At 36.7% G+C, this 15,261-nt stretch overlaps 1 protein-coding gene across 1 annotated transcript in view; it reads right to left on the reverse strand.

The window, feature by feature from the left end:
* The window catches only part of LOC103030667 (E3 ubiquitin-protein ligase RNF123), a 587,096-nt gene that overhangs the window by 503,202 nt on the left and 68,633 nt on the right, over window positions 1-15,261 (reverse strand). The gene's annotated exons all lie outside the window — the stretch shown is intronic.

The following is a 15,261-nucleotide window of genomic DNA, read 5'->3' on the forward strand; positions in this document are numbered from 1 at the left end:
TTATTATACAAGTTATTATGCAGCCTTATTACAGTCATTATAAGGTACAATGCATGTCATATAATGCATTATGAATACAGGGTTCAAAGGAAGTGTTACCAAATATATTAATATATATATATATATATATATATATATATATATATATATATATATATATATATATATATATATATATAAATATGGAGAAGTTCAAGGGGTACGAATACTTTTGCAAGCAGAACCTTATAGCTGTCTGCAAATTATAACTGTGTTTAATAACAAAATATCGCGATACAATAAGATAGCAGTATTTTTTTGTTATGCCACTAATAACTAGAAATGTGCCAAATATTTGCCAAAAATGGCAAAAAAAAAAAATGGGAAAAACTTAAAGAATGTTTGGATTTTTATGTCATGTTGTGCTTTGTTGGAATATGTCTGCTTAAATTTGTATAAAATGGATAAAAAAATGTATACGCATTTAATAAGTAGTTTTAATGTAGTTTGTTTTTTTTTTCTTTAAAAAGCAAGACAATATATATATATATATATATATATATATATATATATATATATATATATATATATTCCATTAATGCAATGGTGAAAAATTAGCAAAATTAATGAAAACCTGCAAAATCTAATCATTTTGTTGTTATTATTATTGTTCGTTTTTCGGCGCATCCCTGTTAATAAAGTAATTTTTAACATTTTTAACATTTTTAACCAAAGCAACCTATATATTCAATATAAGCTGCATATGAACCTGGTGAACGAACTCAATGCTAAGTTTTTTCTCATTTCAAGGACACCTGAGAAAACAGCAGCCTGTTAAACTCATCCTTTGAAGCTGCAGGACTGGGTTTTGATTGGTGGAGGCTGCGCTATGTGTATTCATTCACAGAGCTGGAAAAACAGAGGAAGATGTACAGTATGTGGAGCTCGCTGACACTGAGAGGTGAAGGCCGGGTCTTATCTATAAACACTGTGGCGTTTCTACAGAGTAAATATATATATATATATATATATATATATATATATAAATATAAACTTATTATATACCTACATTCACTGTCCATTCCTACCTCATACTTCCATTTACTGGCTGCTTTATGAGCTCAAATCTACTGTACCTTATATATTTTTCTCTGACAGTTTGTGGACACTGTGGCTACGACTGCAGCACAGCAGTGCCAATATTACCCGTTATAGCACGAACCTCGAGTGTATTACTGCGATTATTATACCACAGTTTTATTGGCGCTGTTTATTAAAAGATTTAAAGAGGTAAAGAGGAGGAGAAAATAGGATCTGTTTGGTTCTAAACACTCTGCCAGTTTAAATAGTGCCATTGCTGCTCTGTTTGCAGCTGCGCTGTTGCTGTTTGGTTTGTAAGCGCTGCTGCATCGTTGCTAGGTTACCTGTATGTGGCGGAGTAATACATACATGGAGAGCTTCAGTTAAAGTGCATTACCGGCTGATAACGGCACTAATAGAACCCCTCTCAGCCTCTCAATCACTTTGCAGGGTCTTCTTAATCTTAATTTAGCAAAACAGCTTTAAACCTTCAGTAGAAGTAAAAAGGTATATATATATAATATGCAATTTCAGTTTATTAATCAGTTTTTCAGATTTTGCTATTTATAGGTTTATGTTTGATTAAAACGAACGTTGTTGTTTTATTCTATAAACTACAAACAATATTTCTTACAGATTCTAAATACAAATATCGTCATTTAGAGCAATTATTTGCAGAAAATGAGAAATGGCTGAAATAACAAAAAAGATGCAGAACTTTCAGACCTCAAATAATGCAAAAAAAAAAAAACAAGTTCATATTCATATTTTTTTTAAGTTTTAAGAGTTCAGAATCAATATTTGGTGGAATAACCCTGGTTTTTAATCACAGTTTATTTTTTTCATGCATCTTGGCATCATGTTCTCCTCCACCAGTCTTACACACTGCTTTTGGATAACTTCATGCTGCTTTACTCCTGGTGCAAAAGTTCAAAAAGCAGTTCAGTTTGGTGGTTTGATGGCTTGTGATCATCCATCTTCCTCTTGATTATATTCTATTCCATATTTTTTTCCAGAGCTGTATAAAATTGTAAATTTATTCTGTCTATTTTTTTTGGCTGAAATGTTGTTTAAACTTACACACAATGCACCAATAAAGGGTTTACAAGTCCCTAATGCTGTGTGAATCATATAAAACCACTTTAATTCTGCAGTAAGTCTTTATTTGCTCAACAAAAAAAAAATGTGGGCGTGTGTGCAGGTCTGGCATGCCAAACTAGCCTTATTACGCCAGACCCGGGTCTGCCAGACTGGCCCAGATTCTTAGAGAATAAAACAACCAGGGTACAGTGTTCTGACATCCAGCCCCCCCCCCCCTCCCCCCCCTTCATCCTCCATTCAACAGAAGTGAAATACACTGAGCGCGGTGGAACAACAGGCCTGGGGCGACAGTGGAGCTTCCCTGGTCCTCTGCCCTCCAGCACCACTATTTTTAGCAGGATTCACATCCGATTTTTCACACTCTGACAGGTGCTCACTGACGGCACGCTTTATTCCCAAAGAGCCTCCTGTCAAGCAATATGATTGTTGGTACGAGCGATTAGGATCTCCTTTAAAAAAAAATCAACCGTCTGCTAAACCGACAGTAAAATAACAAGAGATAACAAGAGATAACATGGTTAAAATGGTGCCGTGACCCTTAAGAAGAAGAAATTAAATACGCATTCTAAAGCCAAAACCACCAAAAACTATAAAATAAACACTGTAAAACATGGTGGTGGCTGCATCTTTTCTGCGTCTCAGGCAAAAAAACAAAACAAAACAAAATAAAACACAACACTATTGTTGGGTTATGCAACAAAACAATGACCCAAAAAGGCACACAAATATTTAAATGAATAAACTGATAAACTGTTAAAAAATACAATTTATTTTTTGCAACAACCAGAAGAACTGAAGCACATTTGCTGGAAGCAATGATCCAGAAAATAAATGTCACTACTGTTAAAAGTGGGTCTAAGAGCTTTTAAACTCAAGGGTTCACTTACTTTTTCTAGCCTGCAGTTATTTCTAGCCTTTAGTTATTTGTTTAGTCATACTGTGTGTATCCTCTTTTTAAAAATGAGACCACCTAAAATGATGAGTTTGTTTGATTTCACCAAATTGAAAACCTCTGGAATATAATCAAGAGGAAGATGGATGATCACAAACCATCAAACCACCAAACTGAACTGCTTGAATTTTTGCACCAGGAGTAAAGCAGCATAAAGTTATCCAAAAGCAGTGTGTAAGACTGGTGGAGGAGAACATGATGCCAAGATGCATGAATTAAAACTGTGATAAAAAAAAAAAAAACAATAAGGGTTTTTCCACCAAATATTGATTTCTGAACTCTTAAAACTATGAATATGAACTTGTTGTGAATCAGAGAAACTGATTCAGACTTGAACAGGACTACTGTTTGCTAATGTGTTTTTAGTTTAGTCGCATTGTGTCTGTATTTAATCTTGGGTTGTATAATGATAAGACATTTCATATCAATATAATGTAAATTAATGTAGAAATCCAGAAAAAAGTACTTTTCCTTTACTTTTACTCGATATGTCAACAGATAGAATCTGATCTGATGAAATTGCACTGAAACTGGAATGCTGTCAGGCTGAGGTGGCGACTGAATACCCAGCCAATGATGAGCCCAAACAAATCCTGATGCAAAAGTAAGAATGAAAAAAGCGTACACGCCAGTCTAATGTAGAAAAGTTCATTCTCAAAACTGTACAAAACACAATTCAAATATGAAACTCTATAATTAACCCTTTCAGACTCTGCATCAATTCTAATGGACATCATGTACTTTCTTTTTTATAAAGTTTTGTTGCACAGATTAGAGCACTAATTGAGACCTGCTGTCCATCAGGATAGATCATAAACCAGCCAATAAAAGTAAAAGACTAAATTTTTAATTCTGCAACTCAGACATTAGGGTATATCAGCACTACAGAACAAACGAGGCAAAGCAATGCAAGCTAATTATTATTTTATCATATGATTTAGAACACTTTTATCATGTTCGGGAATAAAACTTTTAGTTCATTGATTTATTTTAATATAGATTGTATATAGTACTGTTTTATTTTGTGTGCATTACAGACAGAAAACAGCATTCATATATTTTTCCATAATTAGGAAGTAATTCAGGTCTGAAAGGGTTAATGATGTAATTACACTGAAGTAATGCAAAGGACATTATTGAACACAGCAAAACCTATGCATAAGAACTATATCCTCTTGAGACCCTCTGTCCTCTTATGTGGACATTACATTTCTGCATTTCTGCATCATGATTCTACATTTTTTAAAACGTTAACCCTTTGTCCTCATATAGAGACACTGGTTGTACCATCTGGTGGTTGCAAGACTACATTACTCTCAATTGATTAAAAATAAGATGGCAAGAATCCCAGTCACAGGTTTCTACAGCCAGTCCAGACAGAAACATGGACCAGGTAAAAAATCTCTAGTTTATTTACTTACTGTAGAAAGCTCAAATTTTGTTTTTGGACTAATTAGGTTCTTCGGATCCCAAATTGCAAGGATCATTTTTAAATGATAAAAATAAACTATTGTCTCCTTATAAGAACAATGTTATGTGCAAAAACGACTTTCTGTACAAAGACAAAATTCAGTTTTTAAACTTGTTCGGTCCTACTGATCCCACAGTAATTTGTGATAGATATGATAAATAAAAAATGCACAGCAAGCAAACGTTCGGGTCTCAGGAGAATATATACATAAGACTTCTTAGGGTTAAAGACCACAGATATATTATTTTAATCATGATTTTATTCACTTGAATTAATATTTACTCAAAAGATCCAAAATCGATTCATCAAACCTTGATTTGAGATTGTTCTTTAAAATTTGCCATCAATTCTTCATGGAAACACTAATATTTTAAGTATGGTAGTCTGAATGTTTCTAAATTACGACTACAGCTCTGGAAAAAAATAAGAAAGTACTTAAAAATGATGAGTTTCTTTGATTTTACCAAATTAAAAAAACTCTGGAATATAATCAAGAGGAAGATGGATGATCACAAGCCATCAAACCACCAAACTGAACTGCTTGAATTTTTGTACCAGGAGTAAAGCCGCATAAAGTTATCCAAAAGCAGTGTGCAAGACTGGTGGAGGAGAAGCAACAAGCAACAAGATGCAAAAAAAAAAAAAAAACTGTGATTCATTTTATTTTAATGATATTTTTCAGAGAACTATATTAGTTAGTTAAATAGTTAAAAAGAAAGAAGGGGTAGGAATAAATGGTAGTGCCAAAGGGTGAAATGTGATTGGGCCTAAGTGAAGCACAGTGCAGGCTAGAAAAGAAAGAAGAAAGTGAACTTCCTACCAGTTAACAACTTCTCCAAGAGTTAACCGGTCAAATTAATGAGATTTTTCCAGTTTTCTCCTTTACGTTTGCGTTGCTTTCTCCACTAAACACATCCACACAAAGTCTAGTCACATTAACTTGCTAAAAGGAGACAATTTCCCTTTATCCTGAGAACAATAGGGTCTGAATCATGAAGGATCATAAAGAAAAACTCAATTGAAATTCCTGTACAACACATTCCTTTCCCCCAGGTGCCGGTAACAAGCTAAAACAGTCTCGGGCATCAGTCGTTATGCGTATGATATGGAAATAGGCCGTGCTGTTCCCCCACGGCGCCTCAGAGAGAGATCCGGTCACTTCAGAAGACTCTGCCAGAACATCTGGAGCTGCAGCTGCATTGTGTTGTGTGTATTCTTTAAACTCGCCCACCAGCTGATTAAACGCACACAGGGCCGGGTGTGGGGGTGATACTATCGCCTGCTGGAGACGCTATACTGTTTACTGGAGACGGATGCTGGATTCTGCTGGCTGCTCAAATAAAAATAAATCTTATTTGTAGTTTCGAACCACATTCGAGTTTAAAAAAGTTGAAAAGAAGAAAGAAAAACGAACAGAACAGAACTGCACAGGCCAGAGTTGAACGTAAGCTGATAATGTTATGAATCATACTGTAAAGGGGCTATTTTATCTTTAGCCAAGTTACCAATCATGCACTGCACAGCTTGATTTAGGGCGTGTCAGTGTGTCTTTGCTATCGTAACGACAGGAAAAGTACAGTTTGTGTGACTCAAAACGTGCAAAAGCCATGTACTAATTATCTTAATTAATCATGGGTGTGTTTTTTTTTTTTTTTTTGGCATAACGTGAAATAAACCAATCAGCTTGTCACTTGCCGTTCCCTTTAAATTTGGCAGATTGCTATTTCAACGGTGCAGTGTCCATGAGTGCATAACAAGCAACAGTGAACGCGCCTTGGGCATGTGCCTGTGTTGATATTTCACACATTTGCCAAGATAGCAATGAACGTCTGACTGCTGACATCTGTCTAGGTTGCATTCAGTCAGTGGTGCACCCTTGTTTTCTGTTGCCAGGATCGATGAAGCAATACGCCAGAAATGTACCTGCACATGGTGTAAGATAGGGCCCTAAAGCTCTTTTGGTGTGCTTTCAGGATGAAGAATTTGCGTAGAGCATGGATCCCCACGTCAGTCAACTGTGGAGCTTAAAAAGTGGCAATGGTAAGCAAATAAACTGTGTCAAGTTATTCTGGACCTCTGTGCTAATGATTGAGAGTAAAAGGGCAGCCTGTACATATACAAGAAAAACAACTGGTCCAACTTTTAGAAGACAGCATGCTATTAACACTGACTTTTTTTTTAAGTAATGGGACAGAAATAATAAACCCTTTAAGTTTAAACTGTGGAGGTTTTGTGCGAACTGCAAGAGATGTTTGGCATGACATGACAAGTAAGTCTGGATTTAGAAAGTAATTGAAATAAAATTCTTGTTTTTGATGCCTCAAACAATGTACCAACATTACATTTTGACACCACTATATAATATTTAATCAAATTCTCAAACATTTAGAATTTCATTATGCTCCTAACAGATATAATAGCTTCTTAGAAAGTTCTACAAGGAGACTCCTTTCAGATGCTCCAGGGTTTCAGGAGATTGTATTGAATTTTAAACTTCTTTATGCCCATAGTACCATAAAAACAAGCAGCTAGCTAATTAACGCACATGAACTTAGTGCCTCTGAGAATCATAAAGTAAATAATTCTGATGGTTCTGGTAGTTTTTGTAGAAAATCAAAAAAATGAGAAATGTGTTGAGCCAAAATGAAATAAAACTGCATACAACTGTAACAGAATGGTATTTTGAGGCATTTTAAAGATTTTGGAAAGGAATTTAAGATGTTTTAAGACTTTTTAATGATCTGTGGACACCCTGTTAGTTATAAAACTCAATTATTTCTAGATCTACACTGCAGTTGGATGCACAGCAGATGTACAGTTTGTGTTGGCCATTGGTCGGATTATAACCACAGAGCAAACTCTGGGCTGGAGATTTTTGGAGAATGGACCACCCTCAACCTATCCTAGACCAAGTGACAATGACGGACAACTCAATCAGGCACGGCTACTCACACTGCGCATAACGTGTTTAAAAACTGACCAATGATAAATGAAGTAGAGACGTCTAACAAACTGCTTCTGTCAGACTGAAGAACTGAGCGAATCGTACACCTACTTAAGGCCCTGTCCCACTGCGATTGCGTCTAAATATCCACTAAAGTACGTCCAAATTTCAGTGGACGCAGTTTAGTGGATATTTAGACGCAATCTGGACGTAGTTTTGTGGATATTTGGACGGCACTGTCCAAGTGGACGTAGTTTAGATGTTGCCGTCCACTTTAGACGCAAAAGTGTTTTTGGTACCTCCGAATATTTTCGGAATAGACGGCGACTAATATGGACGTAATTTAGTGGATATTTAGACGCAGTACGGACGTATTTTAGTGGATATTTGGACGGCACGTACAGGTGGACGTCGACGTCCATAAAAATATTTTTCTGGCGTCCATCGCTTTACCATCAGCCGGTCATACATACTCCACCCGGCGTACAATCCAAGGCCTGACCCATACAGTCCTCTCCTGCTGCCGACTCCTCCTCCCGGTCTGGTCACTGCAAGGAATCTGTGGTCCATGGTTGTGTAGAAGTGAATAGATGTGCTCTCTCTTGTAGCTCAAGAAGAAATGATGATTCACTGGAAAAAACAACCATATATAGTTGGAAGTCGACGTCCAAAAAGTGGAAGTCGACGTACAAATTTGGAAGTCGGCGTCCAACTTCAATTTAGACGGAATATGGACGTATTTTGGACGCAGTGCGTCTATATTTTGGACGCAGCGCGTTCACTCAGTGGACGCAGTGTTTTCTGATAAATTTGGACATACTTTAGTGGATATTTAGACGCAATCGCACTGGGACAGGGCCTTTATACAGTGACCTGTAAATTAAGTAGCCTGTGTTCCACAAAGTAGATGATTCCTACATCTTCCTGGAGTTGGAGATGGTGAACATATGCAGGAAACCCAAATTCAAATTCCTCCCCATCCCCCTGCATATCACCGCTCATTTCCATTCAGCAGCGTAGAAAAAAAAACAGGAATATTGTAGTAGAGAGCTTAACAAAATCAGAGCGAAAAAAGAGCCAGGCTTTCCAAAAGTGGGTCAAAATGGGACTCCAGGGAGATAAGAGATAACCCTCTTGAAGTCAGTGCATCTGAGTATTTGCTCGGCTGGGAGATTCCCCTCACACTTGAGTGAAAGTAAAAGGTTTACTATCTCTGGACTAGCAGTCGGAGTCCCGGAAATAAGCACATAGCAGCTTCTGAGAGGAATAAATTAGATCCGAGCTCGTCTGCAGGAGCAGCAGCACATTTTAGAAATGTAGTTTGAACACATAATGAAGTCCACAGCTCCATAAAACACTCGTAATAGAAGAACTCTAGAACTCTAGTAATGTGGTAGTGCTTTTTTTTTTTTTTTTTTTTTTTTTTTGCATCACTGTGCTTTAATATAGGTTCATGACTTACTCTACTGCTACGAGTATATATAATATAAAACACTAAGACTTAAAATGAAGGCTTTGATTAGTATTGGGTTCATCTTGTCCCACAAAATTACACAATATACGAAAGAATCAGACTTTATTAGCAGAAAAAACTAAAGCTAAAGAATGTTAAGAATCGACCTTAAAAGGAGGTACACCAACAACTTTAACAAACAAAAACGAAATATTTAAAATAGTTCCATAAACACTATAAACAGACCTGAAGCCATTAAAAGCATTAGAGTATTAAAGTCGCCCACAATTCCCTTTTTTCTTCAGTTAACAAACACATTAAATTCAATGTGTATTAATATTATCCCTCAAAACCACAAGGGTTAAAAATCTCTCAAAACCACAAAAATTAAAGTTACTGCTCTTGAAGTTTTTTTTTCACCTCATATCCAGAGTTTTCACTTGTGCTGAATATGAGATTCTGTACTCTGGACCGAATCTGGGCTTAAGAGGAACTTTTCCCCAAGCTGTGGATCAAATAATTGCTGTTTGCTGTTGTTTTTCTATTTTACTCGGATTTTACTATTTTACTAAAAACACTCATACAGCGAGGAACAGCAGCAGGAGCTCCGCAGATAAAGTGCTGTTCTCATTTCTCTCCTGGCAGGATGGAGTGAGACGAGTGTTTGGCTCCACATTACTCCAGTATCGTAGATTGTTATGCTAACTGGCTAGCGTTTGTTAGCGAGCTGTATCTGCTTCTTCGGCGGTGCTGTTCTACACAGGCTGGAGTTCAAAAGGTTAAATGAGAAATCAAGTGTGAAATGATGGTCAGGTGAAATTGGAATGTAGTGAAATATGATAACGAACTTTTGTCAAAGAGCCCCATTTTCCCCCACCATTCTGCATATATTCAGCATATTTTTTTTAGCTTCAAAATTTTAGCTGATGCTCCCAACAACTTACATATGCTAATCATAGGGGAACAAGATAACATGAAAAAGATAAAAATAAAAAAAAGACAAAAATAGATGTGAAAGAAGTATATTTTACTTTAAATGAGAATATTTTACAGTAGTCTCAAGATCGTACTGGTATTAACTTTTACACACACTTCCCAATATGATGCAAATGCGACAGATTAATGACAGAGAGAGAGAGAATTAGAGAGAGAGAGAGAGAGAGAGAGAGAGAGAGAGAGACAGAGTGCTGGTATATTTCAGCTATGGACCAGACACGGAGACGCTCCACTAATGAACATCAGGACAAGAAAACAACACAATTACATCTACAGCTGCAGCCAGAAAGACTGGGATCATCCTTCTGAAAAACTGAGTGTGTGAGAGTGTGTATTGGCATGATTCACACATTTAGTCACGCTTAGAGCACAAGAAAAATAACTCCTGATCAAACAAGCCAGGATGAATCACCATCAATCGCAAGAAAAATATGAAATTATATATATATATATATTATATTATATATCTCTTTTTACACAAGTTTGAATTGGTCTATGTTCTATACAAAACGTCAAGTTCATCAAGTTCTTTACACAAAATCCCTCTCATATAAAGATAAAGAGATCTCACCAGCTTTATTCCAATTCCACCAGTTTCAGTCCCTTTCAGAATGAGCCATTTGAGGGCTCTGTCACTTTTATGCAAATAAGCTGTTGCTGAGCATTTTTACTAAATGTTAATAATAGTGTGTGCTGAATAGAAAAAAAATATGGACAAGCAAGTTCATACTTAACTGCACTGATAGAAGCACAAAACCCTTAGGTATAGATCCCTCCCTCAGACAAAGTCTGCTGGCTAATCCTGATGTGTACTGTTCGAGTTTCTTAAAGCAAAAAGCAGCAGACCAATATGAAAATCTTCAACTAATCCAGTGGGTGGGGCTTTGGTGGGGGTTAAAAGGTGAGGGGTGGAGCCAGGTAGATTCTATGCAAATTTCCTTAATCTAATTTCAGAATAAAGAAGCATCCTAATGGCTCATAGAAGGATATAATTTCTGACACCAAACTTTTTCAGCTGATTCACAGAAAATGGATAGGTATATTTTTGGCTATGCAAGAAGTGAGTTTCGCATTATATGTCCTCTTTAAAGGTGCAATATGTAGTATTTTTCTACAGGTATGTTTTTGTTTACTGACAAAAGTAATCATAGTTAAAAAATGGAATTTAACATCTCAAAGGTTTCCTTGCATTAAACAGGTTTTGTTTTTTTTTTGTTTTTTTTTAAATATGTACTGTACCTTTAAATAAGTAAAGAAGGGAAAAAGTTACCATGTACCATATCATTTTATATACACTACAGTTTAATTTCAAGAACTTTAAAAGTATCCTCAAGTGCATTTACCACAAAGACCATCAAAAACATTAGAATGATAAAACTGGCACTCATCAGGACCGCCACAAGAAAATTAAGAGCAGAGTTACCAGCCTCAGAAACCGCAAGTTAACAGTTCCTTAAATAAGAGCAAAATGTGTAATTTGCTTTGTTTAACACTTTTTTTTATGTTCCTTTATAGTCTGGATCACTTCACTATTCATTTACTATATAGAAAAAAAAAATATATATATATATATTGCATGAGAACGGTATGGTATACTATATATTTTACATTGTTTTTTTTTTATTAATTGTGGATAAGAGCATTTGCTAGTATTTATCCAATACTGAGTACATCTATAAATGCCTTAAAGGTACCAACATTAATTCTTTGATATATAAAGTAGACTTAAATGTATTCAGCCGATTGCTCATTGAATCTGAAGGTAAAAGGGGGCAAGAACAAGGTGAAGTGTATTTAGAGAAGCAAATGAATTATGCATTAAATCAATTGTAAATGGAGGACGAGCACATTTGGAAAGTTGAGAGACTCAGTCTTAATAGAGTGCAGAGTGCATTTATTTAGCATTATTTATTATTTAAGTTGTTGTTTGATGTATAAATAGCAGTAATGTGACTTCGTTTGGGGTTAAAATGCTCAGACCTTGTTTTATAAGTCTATTTATTACCCTTATAAGATATATAAGAAGGTTTTCCTTAAATGCTGGGCTGGTTAATAATCTATTTAGACCACATACCAAATTAAATCTTCCAAGCACCACCTACAAGCCCTTTCAAAGGAAAACATGTTTCCCACATATTCTTATACACATGAAATACCTTATTTTTCTATTAGAAACTGTAGTGAACTGTTGGTGACTGTTGGTTGATAGAGCAGATATTGTGGTGTTCCACAGGGTTTCATTCTGGGACCAATAAAACGGATGTTAACATTATAAAACTGTATTTCTGAGAGTGAAGGACTAAAATGTAGCTTAATATCGATTCGAATGGGTGAAAAATAACACTAACTAATGTAATGTAATCTTAAAACTTCACACTAGACCTCAAGCAGCTTGGACTGTGTGTCTCTCCACTATTCCTCCAGACTCTGCTCCATTGATTTCCTTTAAATGAAATGTAAAATTTACTGATGATCAGTGATGGTTTAATGGAGAGTCATGTCTGTCATCTGCTGGTGTTGATCCACTGTGTTTTATTATCAAGTCTAAAGTCAGTGCAGTTCTGTTTTCCCACAAAATCTTACAGCACTTCATATCTTACAGCTTCCCTCTACTACTGACAACTTTTATGGAGATGCGGATTTCATTTTCCAGCAGGACTTGGCACACTGCCCACACTGCAGAAAGTACCAAATGGTCTTTGATAATATTCTAATTTTCTGAGATACTGATTTAAATCTCTGTATTGGTTTATTATTTATTGCTTTCACATTTCAAATCTTCATTAATCAAAAATTAAGAGACCACCTCAGTTTCTGAATCAGTTTCTCTGATTTTGCTATTTATAGGTTTATGTTTGAGTAAAATGAACATTGTTCTTTTATTCTATAAACTACAGACAACATTTCTCCCAAATTCCAAATAAAAACATTGTCATTTAGAACATTTATTTGCAGAAAATGAGAAATGGCTGAAATACAGAAAAAAGATGCAGAGCTTTCGGACCAGAAATAATGCAAAGAAAACAACAAGTTCATATTCATAAAGTTTTAAGAGTTCAGAAATCAATATTTGGTGGAATAACCCTGGTTGTTTTTTAATCACAGTTTTTTTTAATCATGCATCTTGGCATCATGTTCTCTTCCTCCACCAGTCTTACACACTGCTTTTGGATAACTTTATGCTGCTTTACTCCAGGTGCAAAAATGCATCCTCCACTTGTAAAATTAAGAAAAATATCATCATTAGGTGGCTAATTTTTTTTTTACAGAGCTGTATATGTGAAATATTTTCCACAAATATCTTTTTTTTTTTCTCTCCACTCTTCAAGCTGGCAGGAAGATTATACTGGGCACAGTCCGGAAAGCAGGCAGGAAAGAAACAAACACCAGCTTTTAGGCGTCGTCTCTCGCGCTGACAAGTTCCAGACAGTGTTTGACCCGATAGATGACAGTTTCGCCGCCCACCGCTATCAAGATTTCCCTTGATATTTACAGAGCGGTTGAGTTCTTATACCACTCTGGCACCATTAGTAGGTCAGAGCTAGAATAGAGAGGCTGAATGGAAGCAGGTAGGGAGCCGAGGCGGTGAAGTCCTGCAGGATGTGGCTCGTTTATGGCTTGTGCCACTGCAGGCTTTGAGATTTCATTTCCCTCATGTGATGAAATTAATGAGGGGTTACAGGATGGGCTCTGTCCTTAATACTGCAGGCCTAACACACACACACACACACACACACACACACACACATACACACACAGACATGTGTGTACACACAAAAACACACAGGAGACAGAGGGTGGCAGACGTAGCTCCCGGCAGCAGAGCATGCAATTAATGCTGATCACTTCTGGAGTCCAGACCACAGTCGCACACAATACTTACAACTGCACACTTACACAAACTGCACACACACACACACACATATGAACACAAACACACACTTGCACGCACAGACACACACACAGCTGGGTCGCTCACTTCACTTCCTCAGAGCTACCGAATGACAAGTGGTCTTTAAAAAGCAAGCCGACCTCTCGGTTTACGGCAAAGTCACCAGCAAACTGGCGGACACTGGTGCCAAAGTCCTGTCCAATAAACTCCAGGCCAACTTAACTCCACAGGTTCTCTAAGGGGGTGTGTCTGCAGAGACGGAGACGTTAGAGACGGGCGTGGCCAAACGATATGACTATTTTTATTGCTTATATTTATATGGCACCTTTGTAGGACAATTCAAGGACAATTTACAATCAACACTCCACACAATCTATTTCAATTACATTACAGAATCCACAACAACACACACAACAAAGCAAGAAACAGCAGCCAATTGCAGCCAATTGCGAAAACAGTGAACTTTTAGGACTAGAAATTAGTTTGCTAACTCAGGATAGAGGGGCAGAACTGTGGAAAAAAAGCCTATGTGGACACAAAAAAAAAACTTCAGTTCAGGTTTCCACCGGTTTTAGTGGTGAACCGTCAAAACGTCACATCATACGTCATCAACAGAGGGCGCTGCACAGCGACGGTAAACCGCAGTAGTCACGGTTCGCACTGAAGAATCTTGTATTCTTCGGTTTCTACTGTGAACAAATGATCCTGGTTCCAGAACCTACTTTTATTGGTGAAAACGTGGTGCACGGTTCAAAATTAGGTTTGAAAACAAAAACGATGCCAGCTTTACGTTGGTGAAAAAGCGCAAAAAAGAGAGAACTTGGAAACACCACCGAGGAAAAGACTTGAACCGAATACTCAAGATCTGAGAGGCGAACATGCTATCTTAACCGGAAACTTCCCCACTGATCCAGGACAGATTGACAATCTGATCTCCAAGTTTTTGGACTGAAAACATTGAACCTTCACCCAGATAGGGATTAGAACCGGAGTGAACCACAACTCTTGCAAGCCACCAAGCCACATTTTCAGATACTTAGTCATAGAGTTAATCGAAAATGAGCTTCTTCCTCCATTCTGACTTGTTCTATATGTCCAAATGTTTGTGAACACCACTTCTTTTGTACAAATTCACCTCCTTTGCTCACACAATTGTGCAAAAAGAAAGTTTTACAGTCCCTGTAAGAGCGAAGTATTGCCAAAAGAACCATTTGAACCTAAAGCCAGGCATGGGCTATAGACCGGTATAACACCCCACAGCCCAGTGTGCATGGTTAAAAGTAATATATAGTATATAAATAAGTTGGAAATAAGTTGAAAACTATCATGGTAAAGCCTGGAAGGATACATCAGTTGCGTCCTCAAAATCAATCTGAACTTCAGCTGTATTTCT

This window comes from Astyanax mexicanus, chromosome 24 (assembly GCF_023375975.1).
Source record: "Astyanax mexicanus isolate ESR-SI-001 chromosome 24, AstMex3_surface, whole genome shotgun sequence".
NCBI classification, from domain to species: domain Eukaryota; kingdom Metazoa; phylum Chordata; class Actinopteri; order Characiformes; family Acestrorhamphidae; genus Astyanax; species Astyanax mexicanus.